This window comes from Rhinatrema bivittatum, chromosome 7 (assembly GCF_901001135.1).
Source record: "Rhinatrema bivittatum chromosome 7, aRhiBiv1.1, whole genome shotgun sequence".
NCBI classification, from domain to species: domain Eukaryota; kingdom Metazoa; phylum Chordata; class Amphibia; order Gymnophiona; family Rhinatrematidae; genus Rhinatrema; species Rhinatrema bivittatum.
The window spans coordinates 28,063,827-28,078,535 of record NC_042621.1 but is presented as its reverse complement, the minus strand read 5'-3'; the positions used below and the strand labels follow the sequence as shown (position 1 = coordinate 28,078,535).

General features: G+C 41.5%; 1 long non-coding RNA gene across 1 annotated transcript; it reads left to right on the top strand.

Moving 5' to 3' along the window:
- The first annotated feature begins 295 nt into the window (after positions 1-295).
- LOC115096138 lies at positions 296-621 on the top strand. The gene is made up of 2 exons (XR_003857991.1): positions 296-338; positions 460-621. It is a non-coding gene; the product is annotated as an uncharacterized LOC115096138 (long non-coding RNA).
- Positions 622-14,709: the final 14,088 nt, after the last annotated feature.

Here is a 14,709-nt window from a genome sequence, read left to right as displayed (position 1 = left end):
ATATAGAAGTAAGCATGTGATAGTGATCACGTGAGAACAATCTTCAAGCAGAGTTGTTGTAATTGTTCCTGAAAATGGCCGTATATGAAACACCTAAGTGTCTTGAAATGAAAATCGTTCAACAGCCAAAACTAAAGAGGAGCCATAAACGAAAGCGGAGGGCAGAAGAAGAAGGAGGAAGCACTGACCCAGATTTTGATGAACTTCCGTTGGGACAAAAGCTTTTTGATTCGCAGGATCCAAATTTGATCAATGAAAATGACTCTGAAGATTTAGAGCTGCACAAAGCTGCTCTGGATGCCGAAGCAGATTATTTGTTGGAAAAGCTTGAGTGTAAGGTAAGAAAAAATCTCTTTCTTTCTAATGATGCATTTTAGGGGTGGCGTGTTTGGGAGCTATCTATAATAGAGAGTTTGTTTAGAAGAGGTTTTAATTTAATGTTTACATTATGTTTTATAGGAAAATGAAGGATCTTTACAAACAGAAGAATATGGAGACACACCAGGTATCAAAATGAACTGTATTTTCTGCTTCTGTCCAAGTATAAAAGAACCAGATACATGTGATCAAAAAAAAAAAAACAACAATCCTGAAGATGTGCACGATTTCAGCTGGTGGAGCTATAGGATTCCAAAAACCACCGCCGGTGCATGGAGTTTTTCGAAAAACAACATTTAGATCAATCGTAAGGGTGGCTGTCTATAGTATTCTTAAAAAATGTCTGTCTGGCATACGGTATGAAAATTGCGAAGGCTGTGTTCTCGACGATCCAAGTCAGGATGATCATAGTTGCGTTTATTGGACTGCCTCTGACACACAGGAACAATTAAGGACCGCATATAACAGGTTATGCCTAGAACGTGTTTTGAATCTTGTGGTATTAGCAGCATATAAACGAGGTGTATTAAGCCTAAACAATGACGATATGAATCTGATCATATATCTTATACACAGCGTGAAAACTGCTGAAAATCCTGTTCAAAAACTAAACAGTTTGCTTAAACCTACAGATGAGATTTTAATGATAAAATATATAAATGCCATCATCTATGGGAGAAAACACCAGTCCTTTTTTAAAAATGTATAATAAAGCAGTCTTTGTTTTTTCTTGTCTGTATTTCAGAAGTATGTATTGACAATGAAATACTTTGTAATATTTTAACAAATTTTGCCATGTGTATAAATTAGTTAATAAAAACAACTAATAAATATATCAGAATTAACAAAATGTGTCAATTGTGCTTTAAGGTGATATGGAAGTTTTTAGGGGGGGATATCTTATGGTTTTATTAAGTCTCTTTGATATCAATGCACAGGCTGTAAAATGTTTGATACAGCAACTATTTCATTAACTAAGGAATGTATATTGCTATGAGCTATGTGTGGGGGGGAAGTTGTCTGGATCCAAGATCTGTAAATGGTTAATCTAATCAGAATGAGACAATGTTTGGAAGGGGAAAAAAAAGACCAGAATGACAAGACATTCAAGAGAGGCCAATTTTTTTTTTTTTGTAAAGTGTCCCAAGACCTAAGAGGGCGCTGGTAACACACTACCTTTCATGAATAAAAGGGGGGATGTATATTGTAATGAGGTAGGTGCGGATAGCTGTCTGGGACACATAATCTAATTAGGGAGAAACAATGATCAGCAAACATTAAATCACAAAAAAAAAAAAAAGGTTCAACATACTATAGTTTTGTGAATGGGCTTCAGATCTAAAGAGATATTGATAATACATACAAAAAGCCCTGTAAATGATAACCCAAGCAAGAGAACAATCTTATTCTATAAGATGTCCATCACATGACAGAGAGGCCAGGTAGCTTTTTTTTTTTTGTTTCAATACACAGGTTTTGAGGTTTGTTGGTGGTTACGCCCCACCTAATGCTGGTGATAAAAGGGTATAGCCGGTGACCAGAAAAGATTCAGCAGTCTGGAGTTTGAAACAGAAATGGATTCTTCAAACAAAGAAAGGCAGAAGCCTGTGTTTATTAATAAAATGTCACTTACTAAACGAAGAAAACAAAGAAAATTAAAAGGTGAGTTAATAGTTTTAATGTATATTTTTAGATATGATTTTTAAAAAAAACAGTAGTAAAAACAGTGTTTGTCTGTTTTATCATTAGAACAGGAAAATATTGAAAAATCAGACACACATTTGAACATAGAAGAAGAACAGCCTGGATGCAGTAATGCCTTAGAGAAAAAAGACCAACAAGGCATTTCTGACAGCAATACAAATAATGGTGAGAAATAGGTTTTCCTTAATGTCTATGACCCCCCCAAATGTCTCTCTTTTTTTCCTTCATAACAGTCAACGAAGCAGAGATCTATTTACAAAGACATCAAAAGTGTGTGTGACCCTGTGTTTTTTATTTTATTTTGTAATTTTTAGAATGTGAAAATGGTGCAAACAAAACTATTTCCAAAAGAAAGAGAAAAGAGTCTGAAGATGCAGTTGAAGGTAAGAAGTATTTTTTTTATATCTGTACGGGTAAAACAACAATTAGTTCACAGCTGTGTAAAAGAAAAGGTATTACCATTTTTTGTTTTTTTTACATAACAGACCATGAGCAGCATATGCCAAAGAAATCTGACAAAAGACCATACAAAAAACCGAGAGATAAACAAAAAAGTAAGAATCTATACTGTTATAGTTTAAGAAAAATTCTTCTTAAAATATTGCAAAAAAAAAGTATGAGCCCACCCATGTTAATTATTATTATTATTTTTAATTTTAGACCGTGAAAAGACTGCAAAAAAGCCTATTTCCGAAAGAAAAGATGAGAGAGACAGCAACAGACCTGTGCACAGGGTGGAAGTAGAGAAAGAATGTGAAAGCATGTTCTTAGATAATTGTACCGATGACAATGTTTCAGGGGGGTTGGTAAATAATTGTATACCAGAGACCTCTGAAAATGCAGCTGTAGAAAATGAACCGGTTAATTTTGTGCAATTTGTGAGAAGGTGGAACCGTGATTTAGAAAAATTTAATGGCTTGCTTTATTCAGAGGAATTTCGTTTTATTAATTTAGATAGAATAGATTCTTTCATAGATGCGCAAAATGTTGTGAGACAAGGCATACAGCATGTTCTAAATGAAATAAGCCATAACGTGTCCCCCCATGATTATATACAGATTCATTTACATTCTACAGGTTTTCATAATTCTTTGTATTCGGGAAAGTTAAACCCTCAGGATTTGAACGCTGATGATTTCTTAGATCAAGTTAGTAAACTCCTGCAGAGTTATAGAGAGATACAGTTTGGTGAGACATTCCACATAGTCATTCTTGTTATAAGGAACAGAGGGGGTGGGTCACGAAGGGTTTTAAGGTCTATTCTGTACAGTCAAATCATACATAAAAAGAGAAGGCATTTAATAGACTTGAATAACACAGATAATAAACTATGTTTTGCAGGGAGCGTTACAGCGCTCATGTCACCAACAAAGCTTACAGATGCAGAGCTATTAGACCGTGCTAAAAAACTGCACACAGAGCTAGGGTGGTCAGAACATAAAAAGGTCATGCTAGATGATGTCTCAACATTTGAACAACATTTGGGTATAAACATAAGAGTTGTGCTTTATACAAAAGAATGGGGGTGTTTTAAGACAAAGGACAGACCTGAATTCCAGAAAACTGTATTTATATTGCTACATGATGACCATTTTTATGGAATCTTAGATGTAAAAAAGCTCTATGGGGAGCGAAACTTCTGTCATTTTTGCCAGAAACCATATAGTCACGATCATAATTGTACATTATGGTGCCATCTCTGTTTAACAGCAATGTGTGTAGACAATATTGGGGTACAACAGAGATGTCCGAATTGCAGGCTGTATTGTCGTTCTCAAGAGTGTTTAGAAAGGCATACGGTTCTGGCTTTAAAAAAAGAAGTTGAGTGTTTGCTTAAAATACTGTGTGAAAAATGTGAATCGTATGTTGATAAAAAACATAAATGCCGGGTCAGACAATGTAAGCTTTGTTCTGAGCCCTTGATCGCTGGCGACAAGCATTTGTGTTTTATGCCCCCTATTGATCATGCACAAATATCTGAAAAATATATATTTTATGATTGTGAATGTGTTCAGGAAACAGGCTTTCATGTTCCAAATTATATATATGCAACAGATTTAAACAACACAAGAAACTGGGAGTTCAAAGGTCTTGAGAGTATTTCTAAGTTTGTTAAGATTTTTTGTGACAAAAAGTTCAAAGGATACACCTTCATAGCGCATAATTCTAAAGGCTATGATGGTTATTTTGTAGTTAGAGAGCTGCTAAAGGAAAAGATGGATGTGCGCTTGTTAGCTCAGGGTGCTAAGCTCTTAGAAATCACGATAGAACCCCTGGGTATACGGTTTAAAGACTCTTTAAATTTCCTGCCCATGAAGCTCAGCAAGCTTCCGCAAGCCCTGGGGTTTCAAGGCTGTAAGGGTTATTTCCCGCATTTTTTTAACACCAGGGTTAATCAAAATTATATGGGACCTATGCCCGGTGTTGAGTATTATGGAGATGGGTATATGATGTCTGGAGAAAGAGAGGAGTTTTTAAAATGGTACAGGGACAATCAAAATAAAACCTTTGATTTACAAAAGGAGCTGGCCTATTATTGCCAACAGGATGTGAACATTCTGAGGCAAGCTTGTGTCTTATACAGAAATGAAATCATTTATTTATTTATTTATTTATTTTTAGGTTTTTATATACCGGAAGTTCCTGTATACAATACATATCACTCCGGTTCACAATTAACAGAGAAAACTATCGCCGGGAAGGCGGTTTACATGGAACGTACATGGAACATGGAACATATCGAATAAACTATAATAAAGTACAATCTAATTTAAAACAACTGAAATAAACTTAGGAAATAACTTGGTACATGTAACTGAAGCAAGATGAACATTACATTATTGCTGCAAGGCAAGGCTGGATGTTTGTTCTTATTGCTATTAGCTCTCTGGGAAAGCTTGATGGAATAGCCAAGTTTTGAGTTTCGCCTTGAAAGTAATGTGGCATGGTTCAAGACGGAGGTCTGGTGGTAGTGAGTTCCAGAGAGACGGGCCCGCTGTGGATAGAGCACGTTTTCTCAGGGTAGATTTTGCAGGTTGTGTGATCATTCTATTCTGGTATGCCGTTCTGGTTGGTTTGTTAGAAGAGTGTAGTTGAAGCTGGAAAGTTAGGTTGAGTGGGGAGATGTTGTGAAGGGCCTTGTGAATCATCATGCAGGTCTTGAACTGAATCCTATATTTGATGGGAAGCCAGTGGAGATGCTGGAGGATCGGGGTGATATGGTCCCTTTTTTTGGCATTGGTAAGTATTCTTGCAGTGGCATTCAGTACCATCTGGAGTGGTTTGGTAGTGTATGCTGGAAGGCCTTGCAGGAGTGAATTACAGTAATCTAATTTAGTGAGAATGATGGCCTGGAGTACTGTGCGGAAGTCCCTATAGAGTAGAAGGGGCTTTAGTTTCTTCAGCACTTGTAATTTAAAGAAGCATTCTTTTGTGGTGTTATTTATGAATTTGTTGAGGCTGAGTCTGTTGTCTAGTAGTACTCCCAGATCTCTGACTTGAGGTGCTGTGGAGTATCCTGAGGCGTCTGGAGGGTTGCTGGATGTTGGCGGGGCAGATTTATCTGGTGCTATTATGAGGATTTCCGTTTTTTTGGTGTTTAGAACGAGGTTGAGGCTGGTTAGAAGATCGTTGATGGATGAGAGGCATTTTTTCCAATGATCCATGGTTTTGTGTATGGTCTCTGTGATAGGTATGAGAATTTGTATGTCATCTGCGTATAGGAAATGGGTGAGTTTGAGGTTAGTAAGCAGATGACAGAGTGGGAGAAGGTAGATGTTGAAGAGGGTGGGGGAGAGTGATGATCCTTGTGGTACCCCCATCTTGGCTTGGATGGGGTGAGATTCCTTATTGTTTATCTTAACTTTGTATGATCTGTTCTCTAAGAAGGATTTAAACCAGTTAAAAGCTGCTCCAGTGATGCCGATATTTGTCAGTTGTTGTAGTAGGTTAGGGTGGTTCACGGTGTCGAAAGCTGAGGAAAGATCCAGGAGCGCGAGGAGACAAGGTTGGCCTTTTTCGAGATTGAAGATGATGGTGTCCGCTAGTGTGGCTAATAAGGATTCGGTGCTTTTTTTCTTTCGGAATCCATATTGATTATTGGTGAGGATATTGTTCTCTTCAAGGAATTCAGCAAGTTGTCTGTTGACAACTTTCTCCATAATTTTAGCTAGCATGGGGAGGTTAGCTATAGGTCTGTAGTTGGCCGGATCTGTGGTGGGAAGGTTGGGTTTTTTGAGGAGAGGTTTGAGCAGTGCTGACTTGAGTTGGTCCGGAACTTGGCCTTGGGCGAGGGAGCAGTTAATGATATTGGCAACTGGCTTGGCAATGATGTCATGGATTGAACTCAGCAGGTTTGATGGTATATGGTCTAAGGGGTGAGAGGACGGTTTTATCTTCTTTAGGATATTCGCTATTTCTAAGGTGGACGTGGGTTCAAGAGATTCAAGGACAGCTGTGTGTGTGATGGGTTGAAAAGCGGTTGATGTAGTTGATTGCTGGTTGTGGTTGTTTGCGAGGCTTGTGAATGGCGTTAGTCCTTTGAGGGGGGCTACGAGTGCTGTGATTTTGTTGTCGAAAAAGTCGGCAAGTTCACTGGCTTTTTTTTGAGCTTGGTCGTCTGGGATGTTTGGTCCGGGGGGTTTAGTGAGGGCTGAAACATAAGAGAAGAGGGCTCTTGAATCAAATGAGAAATGGTGTATCTTTTTGGAGAAAAATTCTCTTTTTGTTTTGTTGATTTCGTTTCTGTAGGTATTGAGGCATGACTTGTAGTTGAGGAGGGTTGTCGTAGATGGGCTTTGACGCCATTGGCTTTCTTTGTTTCTAAGCTCGTGTTTACGGGACTTCAACTCTGTGGTAAACCAAGGTTTCCTGTTGTCTTTATCCGGGTTGATGGACTTTGTTGTCAAGGGACACACTTGATCTGCCACCTTGTAGGTGATGTTGAGCCAAGATGAGGTTGCTGAGTTAGCGTCAGTGAGGTCCAGATTTATTAGTTCTTTTGCTAGGTGTTTACTTAGTTGATCACCTGAGCATTGTTTCCTGACTGATATGTTGATTGTTTGAGTTATTAGGGGAAGAGGCTTCTTGATCTCTAACATTGATGATATGACTCGGTGGTCGGTCCAAGGTACCGCAAGGCTGGTTGGGGTGGAGTGGGATGAAAGACCTTCGTTTATAAAGATCAGGTCTAAGGTGTGACCAGCTTTGTGGGTAGGTTCTGTCACAATTTGTCTGAAACCCATATGGTTGAGGGAGGAGAGAAGGGTTTTGCAGTTGGAGGAATGAGGTTGGACATCCATGTGGAGGTTGAAGTCTCCCATCAAGATGGCCGGTTTTCCTGAGTTTAAGTGTTTTGCTGCAAGTTCTATGATTGGGGAAGGGTCTGATTCCAAAAGACCAGGAGGAGCATAGATTAGGGCGATGGTCAGATGTTTAGAGTTGAATAAAGCGAATTCCATATTGGCTATGGTATTGGATGTCTGCAATGTCAGACCTAGTGATTTTTTTGTTGCTAAGAGGAGGCCTCCTCCTCTTTTTTTGCGTCTGGGTATGGACAGTATGTCATAGGTCTGGGTGGGAAGCTGGTTGATTAGAGTTGTGTCAGTTGGTTTTAACCAGGTTTCTGTGATGGCACAGATATCTGGTTTAGAGTCGGATAGGAAGTCATTGAGTATGTGTGTTTTCTTGGATATGGATTGTGCGTTAAACAGCGTGATAGAGAAAAGAGCCAGGCCAAGGCATTGTGTGATAGGAGTCAGCATGATGGGCCTGAGTCTCTGTTGGCGGTTGTGGTGGAATGGTGTGGTGGGGAGCTTGGGTGCTCTCCACCTTTGGTTGTGGATGATGGGGATGGTTAGGGAGTGCATGTTAGGACAGTAACAGTAAGAGTTGTTGACTGCTGAAGGCAGGAGGATGTTGTCTGGTGCTGGTTGGGTGCAATAAGGTGGGGAGATAGTTTGTTGTTGGCTGACTGCTGGGATGGAGGCTGGTTGCTTCAGTAATAGGTTGGTTAAACGTTGTGTGATAGAGTATCCGTATGGGCCTGGATGGCGGAGCGTTGCAATACAGCTGCGTGCTCCGTTGGGTTGTGAATACTTGGTTTGTGACTACTGTTGCTGGCTTTGACAGAGAGAGATGTGGTTGTAGAGCAGGATGGTGGATCTAAAACTGTGAAAAGGTGTATAGACCCCTTCCAATATATAACACTAGCATCTGTGTGCATGGCTATGTACAGGTTTATGTTCTTAGAACCCAAGACCGTGGCACTCATCCCTCCAGACAACTATCACAGACACACAAAGAGATATTCAACACCCTCTATACAATGGCTGATGTATACAGAGGCCACAGAGAAAATACAGATCATCCATGCTCTAAAGAGGGGTGAAAAGCAGGTGGGTCCCTATTTTCTTGACGGTTATGCACTTATTGATGGGGTACCAACAGCTTTTGAATTTAACGGCTGTTTTTTCCACAGTTGTCCGAGCTGTTATAACGATAAAGACCAGAACCCCTTAACGGCTACAACCTTTGGTTTTCTCAATTACAAAACACAAATCAAAGCAGATTTCCTGAAAAGAAGAGGGTTTAAGGTCATAAGCTTGTGGGAACACGAATGGAAGAGAATGGTGAAAGAAAATATCAGGGGTTGTGCAGACTTTCTGGTTAAATCAGGCCTGCCGCAGCAGCTAGTACCCAGAGATGCCCTCTTTGGTGGTAGAACCAATGCTACATGTTTGTACTATAAAGCCAGGGCTGATGAAAAAATACATTACTATGATTTTACCAGCCTCTACCCCTTTGTCAATAAAACCAAGGAATACCCTGTTGGCCACCCGCAAATCATTTATGACAGCTTTGGTCCCCTCTCAGACTATTTTGGGCTTGTTAAAGCCAAAGTGTATCCACCACGAAAGATCTTTTTCCCAGTATTACCGGTCCGTGTGAGTGGTAAGCTCATGTTCCCACTGTGCCGCACATGCGCTGACAACAGTCTGCAGGATATGTGCAACCACACGGATGAGGAGAGAGCCCTCGTAGGGACTTGGTGCACTGTGGAGATGAATGAGGCTGTTGCAAAAGGGTATGTGGTTGCTGAAATATGTGAAATATGGCACTTTGAATGTAAATCTATCAGCCTGTTTTCTGAATACATAAAAATGCATCTCCGTCAAAAACAGGAGGCCTCTGGTTACCCTCAGTGGTGTACCGATGTAGAAAAACAAAACATGTATATATCTGATTTTTACAAAAAAGAAGGTGTAGTTTTAAGGCCTGAACAGGTTAGTATAAACCCCGCAAAGCGTCAAATTGCCAAGCTTTTCTTAAACTCTTTGGGGCGGATTTTAAAAGGCGCGCGAATAGCCTACTTTTGTTTGCGCTCCAGGCGCAAACAAAAGTACGCTGGATTTTAGTAGATACGCGCGGAGCCGCGCGTATCCACTAAAATCCTGGATCGGCGCGCGCAAGGCTATGAATTTTGTATAGCCGGCGCGCGCCGAGCCGCGCAGCCTACCCCGTTCCCTCCAAGGCCGCTCCGAAATCGGAGCGGCCTCGGAGGGAACTTTCCTTTGCCCTCCCCTCACCTTCCCCTCCCTTCCCCTACCTAACCCACCCGCCCGGCCCTGTCTAAACCCCCCCCTTACCTTTGTCGGGGGATTTACGCCTCCCAGAGGGAGGCGTAAATCCCCGCGCGCCAGCGGGCCTCCTGCGCGCCGGGCCGCAACCTGGGGGCGGGTACGGAGGGCGCGGCCACGCCCCCGGGCCATAGCCACGCCCCGTACCCGCCCCCAAAACGCTGCTGACACGCCCCCGAAACGCCGCGACGACCGGGCCCGCCCCCGACACGCCCCCGACATGCCCCCGACACGCCCCCCTCCGAGAACCCCGGGACTTACGCGAGTCCCGGGGCTCTGCGCGCGCTGGGAGGCCTATGTAAAATAGGCTTCCTGGCGCGCAGGGCCCTGCTCGCGTAAATCCGCCCGGTTTTGGGCGGATTTACGCGAGCAGGGCTCTGAAAATCCGCCCCTTTGTGGGGGAAGTTTGGTCAAAGAACAAACCTACCTGTTACAAGTATTGTGAGAGATCCTGACGATCTGTATATGATGTTTCATCATGCGATTTTATTGATGATGAAACAGCCTGTGTGACATGGAAGCATTCAAAAGACCGCAGCATATTGTCAGGTAATACAAACATCTTCATTGCCTGTTTCACAACTGCTTATGCTCGTTTAGAACTGTACAAACTGCTTGACAGTTTGCAAGAACGTTGTCTGTACCACAATACAGACTCTGTGATTTTTGTGAGTCGTGAGGGTGCCAGCGATCCCCCTTTGGGAGATTATTTAGGACAGTTGACGAGCGAGATACCCGCAGATGAGCATATCACAGAGTTTGTATCGGCTGGCCCCAAAACATATGGCTACAAACTATCCAGCGGAAAGACCTGTATGAAAGTGAAGGGGTTTACGTTAAATGTAGAAAATTGTAAAAAGATCAATTTCACTAATTTGAAAGACCTCGTCTTTGACTATAAAACTGACGCCGTGGACAAGAGTCCTAAAAAGATACAGGTACAACAATCTGGGATCATTAGAAACAAAAAGACCTGGGCGATAGAGACCGGCCATCTTAAGAAAACACAAAGGGTTGTATACGATAAAAGGGTGATAAAAGAGGGTTTTAACACGCTGCCTTATGGATACTGAATTTGTGGATGTGCGCTGGAGGCACCCATTTTCGTGTATTTTAGCCGGACCGTCAAATAGCGGCAAAAGCTTCTTTGTTAAAAACCTGCTAGATCACGCTGGACGTGTGTTGACTGACATGCCTGATAATATTGTATGGTGTTATAGTTGCTGGCAACCTTTGTATAAAGAAATGCTGTGTAAATATCCTTTTATTACCTTTATGGATTCTTTGCCTGATACTTTTAATGATGATCAACTGTTTCCAACCAATAAAATAAATATGGTTATTATAGACGATTTGATGGCTTCTGCTTGTAAAAGTGATGAAATCGAGAAAGCCTTCACACAATACGTGCATCACAGAAATCTGAGTATTATATATATTGTACAAAATGTCTTCTGTCAAGGCAAAACAAGCAGAACTATAGCCTTAAATACCAAATATATGGTGCTCTTTAAGAATCCTAGAGACAAGTTGCAAATCGCTATTTTAGCCAGACAGATGTACCCCGGTAAGTCACGCTTCTTTTTAGAAGCCTTTGAGGATGCCACCAGAAAGCCATATGGATATCTCATCGTGGATTTAAATGCTACGACCCCTGAGCGTTACAGATTGAGTACAAACATCTTTCCACCAGAATGGACTACGGTATATTGTGAAAAAACACAACCCCTCCATAAAAAGAAGTGAATGTATATTCTCCCCCACATATTTGTTTTGTGTGTGTCCCAGAGATCATGTCTGCTCGCTTAAAGCGGAACCTAGCCCTTTTAAAACTTTTAGTTCAAGCCTCTCCGCAACGGAGAAAAGCTATCCTAAAGGCAGCTTCTAACGATTTAGTGGGGGCTATAGCGGAGATCGCACTAAACACTCTGAGAGGTAATGTTCCTTTATCACAACAGCAGATAAACATCTTGAAAAGGAAACGTCAAGCCATAAGGATTTTGGGTGATAAAAGAATAACACTTAAGAAAAAAAAGAAGCTGGTCAAACAGTCAGGGGGGTTTATCGGGCCTCTGCTAGGATTCGCGCTACCACTCATCACGGGGCTTTTGAGCTAAAATACTAATGCAGCACACAGAAAAAATGTATTTAGTGTCTAGTCAACAACTTGACCGTTTGAGAAGCCCTTCAGTTCATGAGGAAAATATTAGAACCACAGCTGTTCAAAGACTCGATGAAGAAATGAAAGGTATACTTCAAAGTTCTGGTATGTCTGAATATGAGAAAGCCAAACGCTATTCAGAAGTGCTACAGCGCTATCTGGTGCTTAACAGGCACGGAGAAATGGAAAAAGAAAGAATAAATCTGTATCTACCCCCACAGGATGATACAGCAACCTCTGCATTTCTAGAGCACAAAAGCCCCCCAGACCCCATCCTGCAGGAAGTGTTAAACAGCATCAGCATGCACCGTAGAAAAAATGCAGAAATACTGCTCAATAAACTGTCAAAGAATAAGGACATTGCATCCTGGGAGAGTAATGGGACTTTTGTATACAAGGGAAGACCTGTAAGTGGCTCTAACCTATTAGACCTGATTCGTGGAGCTACACAGACTCGTGCTCTTTCACATCGGAGGATACCCAAAGGTTGGGGAGAGTTCATGCAAACCCTGGCAGAATTAAACATGCCCTCCACCGTCATGGGTAATCCAGCCAACAGGGATCTGCTGGTACAGCTCAAGGAAAATCCTTCAGCGACAACTGCTGAAATGTACACAAAGACTGTAAAGTGCAAAGACCCCCTCCCCCGTAAAAGACGTAAAGTACTTGACACAAACAGATGGTTGAAGGTGTAATTATATCTTTTCAAATAAAAAAAGGCTTTTTTAAAATATAGACTATAGACGTTTGGTTTGTTTTTCAAAAACTCTCAAGAGAGATTGTTTTTATTTAGGATTAGTACAATATTCTTGGTACGGTACACACACCTGGGGGGTATGAAACAGACAGCGAAAAGATTTAGACATACAACATGTTCTCTGTTTGTTATTTTTTACAAATTGTAAAATCATTTTGTCATTTTGCAATGGTTCTTCGGAATACAGTTTTAAAATATTTTCAAAAGACAGCCCTTTACAGCGTTGATGTAGGAAAAACACACAGTGGTTACCGCAGGTTGTAGATACAGGGTGTTGCAGTTGTTTGCTGCTGTATAAAACATCCTCACAATGTTTATTGAAAAAGTTCATAATACTGTTAGGGAAGAACAAACTATCAGGCTGTTGCCCGTAGGAATCAAAAAATTCTCCTGTGCCGTTTTCAGTCACGTATATTGCTAGCCAGTGTTCTCCAGGAAGGTTGTGGGGGTGGGTATTTACCACCAAGCTTGCAGGTTTCCTTTCTATTTGTACATCAGACAGCCAGTCACTGGGTAGGACGTCTACAAAAGATTTTGTAACATACGGATCCTTCTTTAAAATACGGTAGATCTGTACGGTGTTCATCATCATAGATAATCAAAAAGGACGTTCCTTCTGTGGTTAATTTCTATCACGTTGTCAAAGACACCATACACAATCATATTCACCGTGTGTGGCAAAGCGATGGCAAAACGGATTTCAGCCCGCAGATTACCGGTTTTAATCAAAGAGTAGTGGTCCGTGCACTCTTGGTCGGGTGATAGGTCAAAGGCCAGCAAGGTATAACCTTGATAAAACTCTTGACGATCAATCAAGAGAGCACTGTCTTTCAAATGTTTACCCGTTGCTTGAACCAACTGCATGTATTCTCTGATACAACAGCCATTATCAAAATCCGGCTGGAGAGGTTTCCCTGGGACTTGCTCCCCATCCACATACAGCGCAGCAAAGTTAATATCGTAATGTTTAAAATTGAAGGGGTTTTTAGAGTAATTACCGCTGAAAGCGTCATTATCCACAAAGCCCAATACGATAATTTTGGGTAATTGTCCCAAAAAGAGGTTTTCCTGGTTAGTCACACGGGCGCCAGCCGGTATGCTAAAGACTTTCAGACTTACACGGTCCACGGCGTACTTGACATTAGCTCTCAGCAGCGCTTCTGCATGCCCCAAGCGCACTCCCGGTGACACTTTCACTCTCCTTACAAAGAGGGCTGCAGATAAAATAATGAGTTTGTACCTCTCGTTGGCATCTCCGCTCATTAAGCAGAACGTATCTTTGTTCCGCGTTAGTTTAATTTTCACATCCACGCCATTTATGAGCAGCTTTTCTTGAAAAAACAGATCGCTATGTAAATGTCCCAGAAGCTCTACTTTATGGCTAGCGGCTGTAAAAACAGCTCTTTCGGTAAAACCTTTATTACGGGATCCCACGTCTCTTACTTCATGGTTTCCGGCTGTGTCTTTATAAAATAGGCCGCTTGTAAACTGTGTTTTGAGAGGACCCTCGCCGTAATTGAGAAACAGTTCTATGAGGGCTCTGTAAGGGTAACAGTTGTTGCTCTGACTAATGAGTCTATCTCCGAGAGTGACATCCAGCTGGCTAAAAATAGAGGCTATTGGATAGTTCACGAGAGCTACTCTGGCCCCTACTTCAAGATCGGACCCATCTTCGTTCACGATTTTGCAGGTCAGGTACAGCAACGTGTTGTTCAAATCCAGGTAATCCTCGCCATGTCCGGCTATATAAAAATCTAAAGGGGCTGTTTCTGACAAGGCAGATAATGGCGGAATCTCCACATAAACACTTTTTTCTATGCTGGTTTGTGTGGGGGCCAGTTGAAACAGATCCAGTTCTGATTTCAAACATTCTTCAGACCCCTGATGTACAAAAGCCATAGTTTTTAGAATATATCTTGCTTCTTGGCGGAGAGGTTTCTCTTCTTCCCCTTGCGGTTAGTCTTTTGAGACTTGACACGTTTGGTCTTCTTTGTTTTAAAAGGTTCAGGAGGCCCCTGTTGATTGGTTCTCTTTCTTTTAACAGCTCTTCTAATAACCACTAATCCTGACCC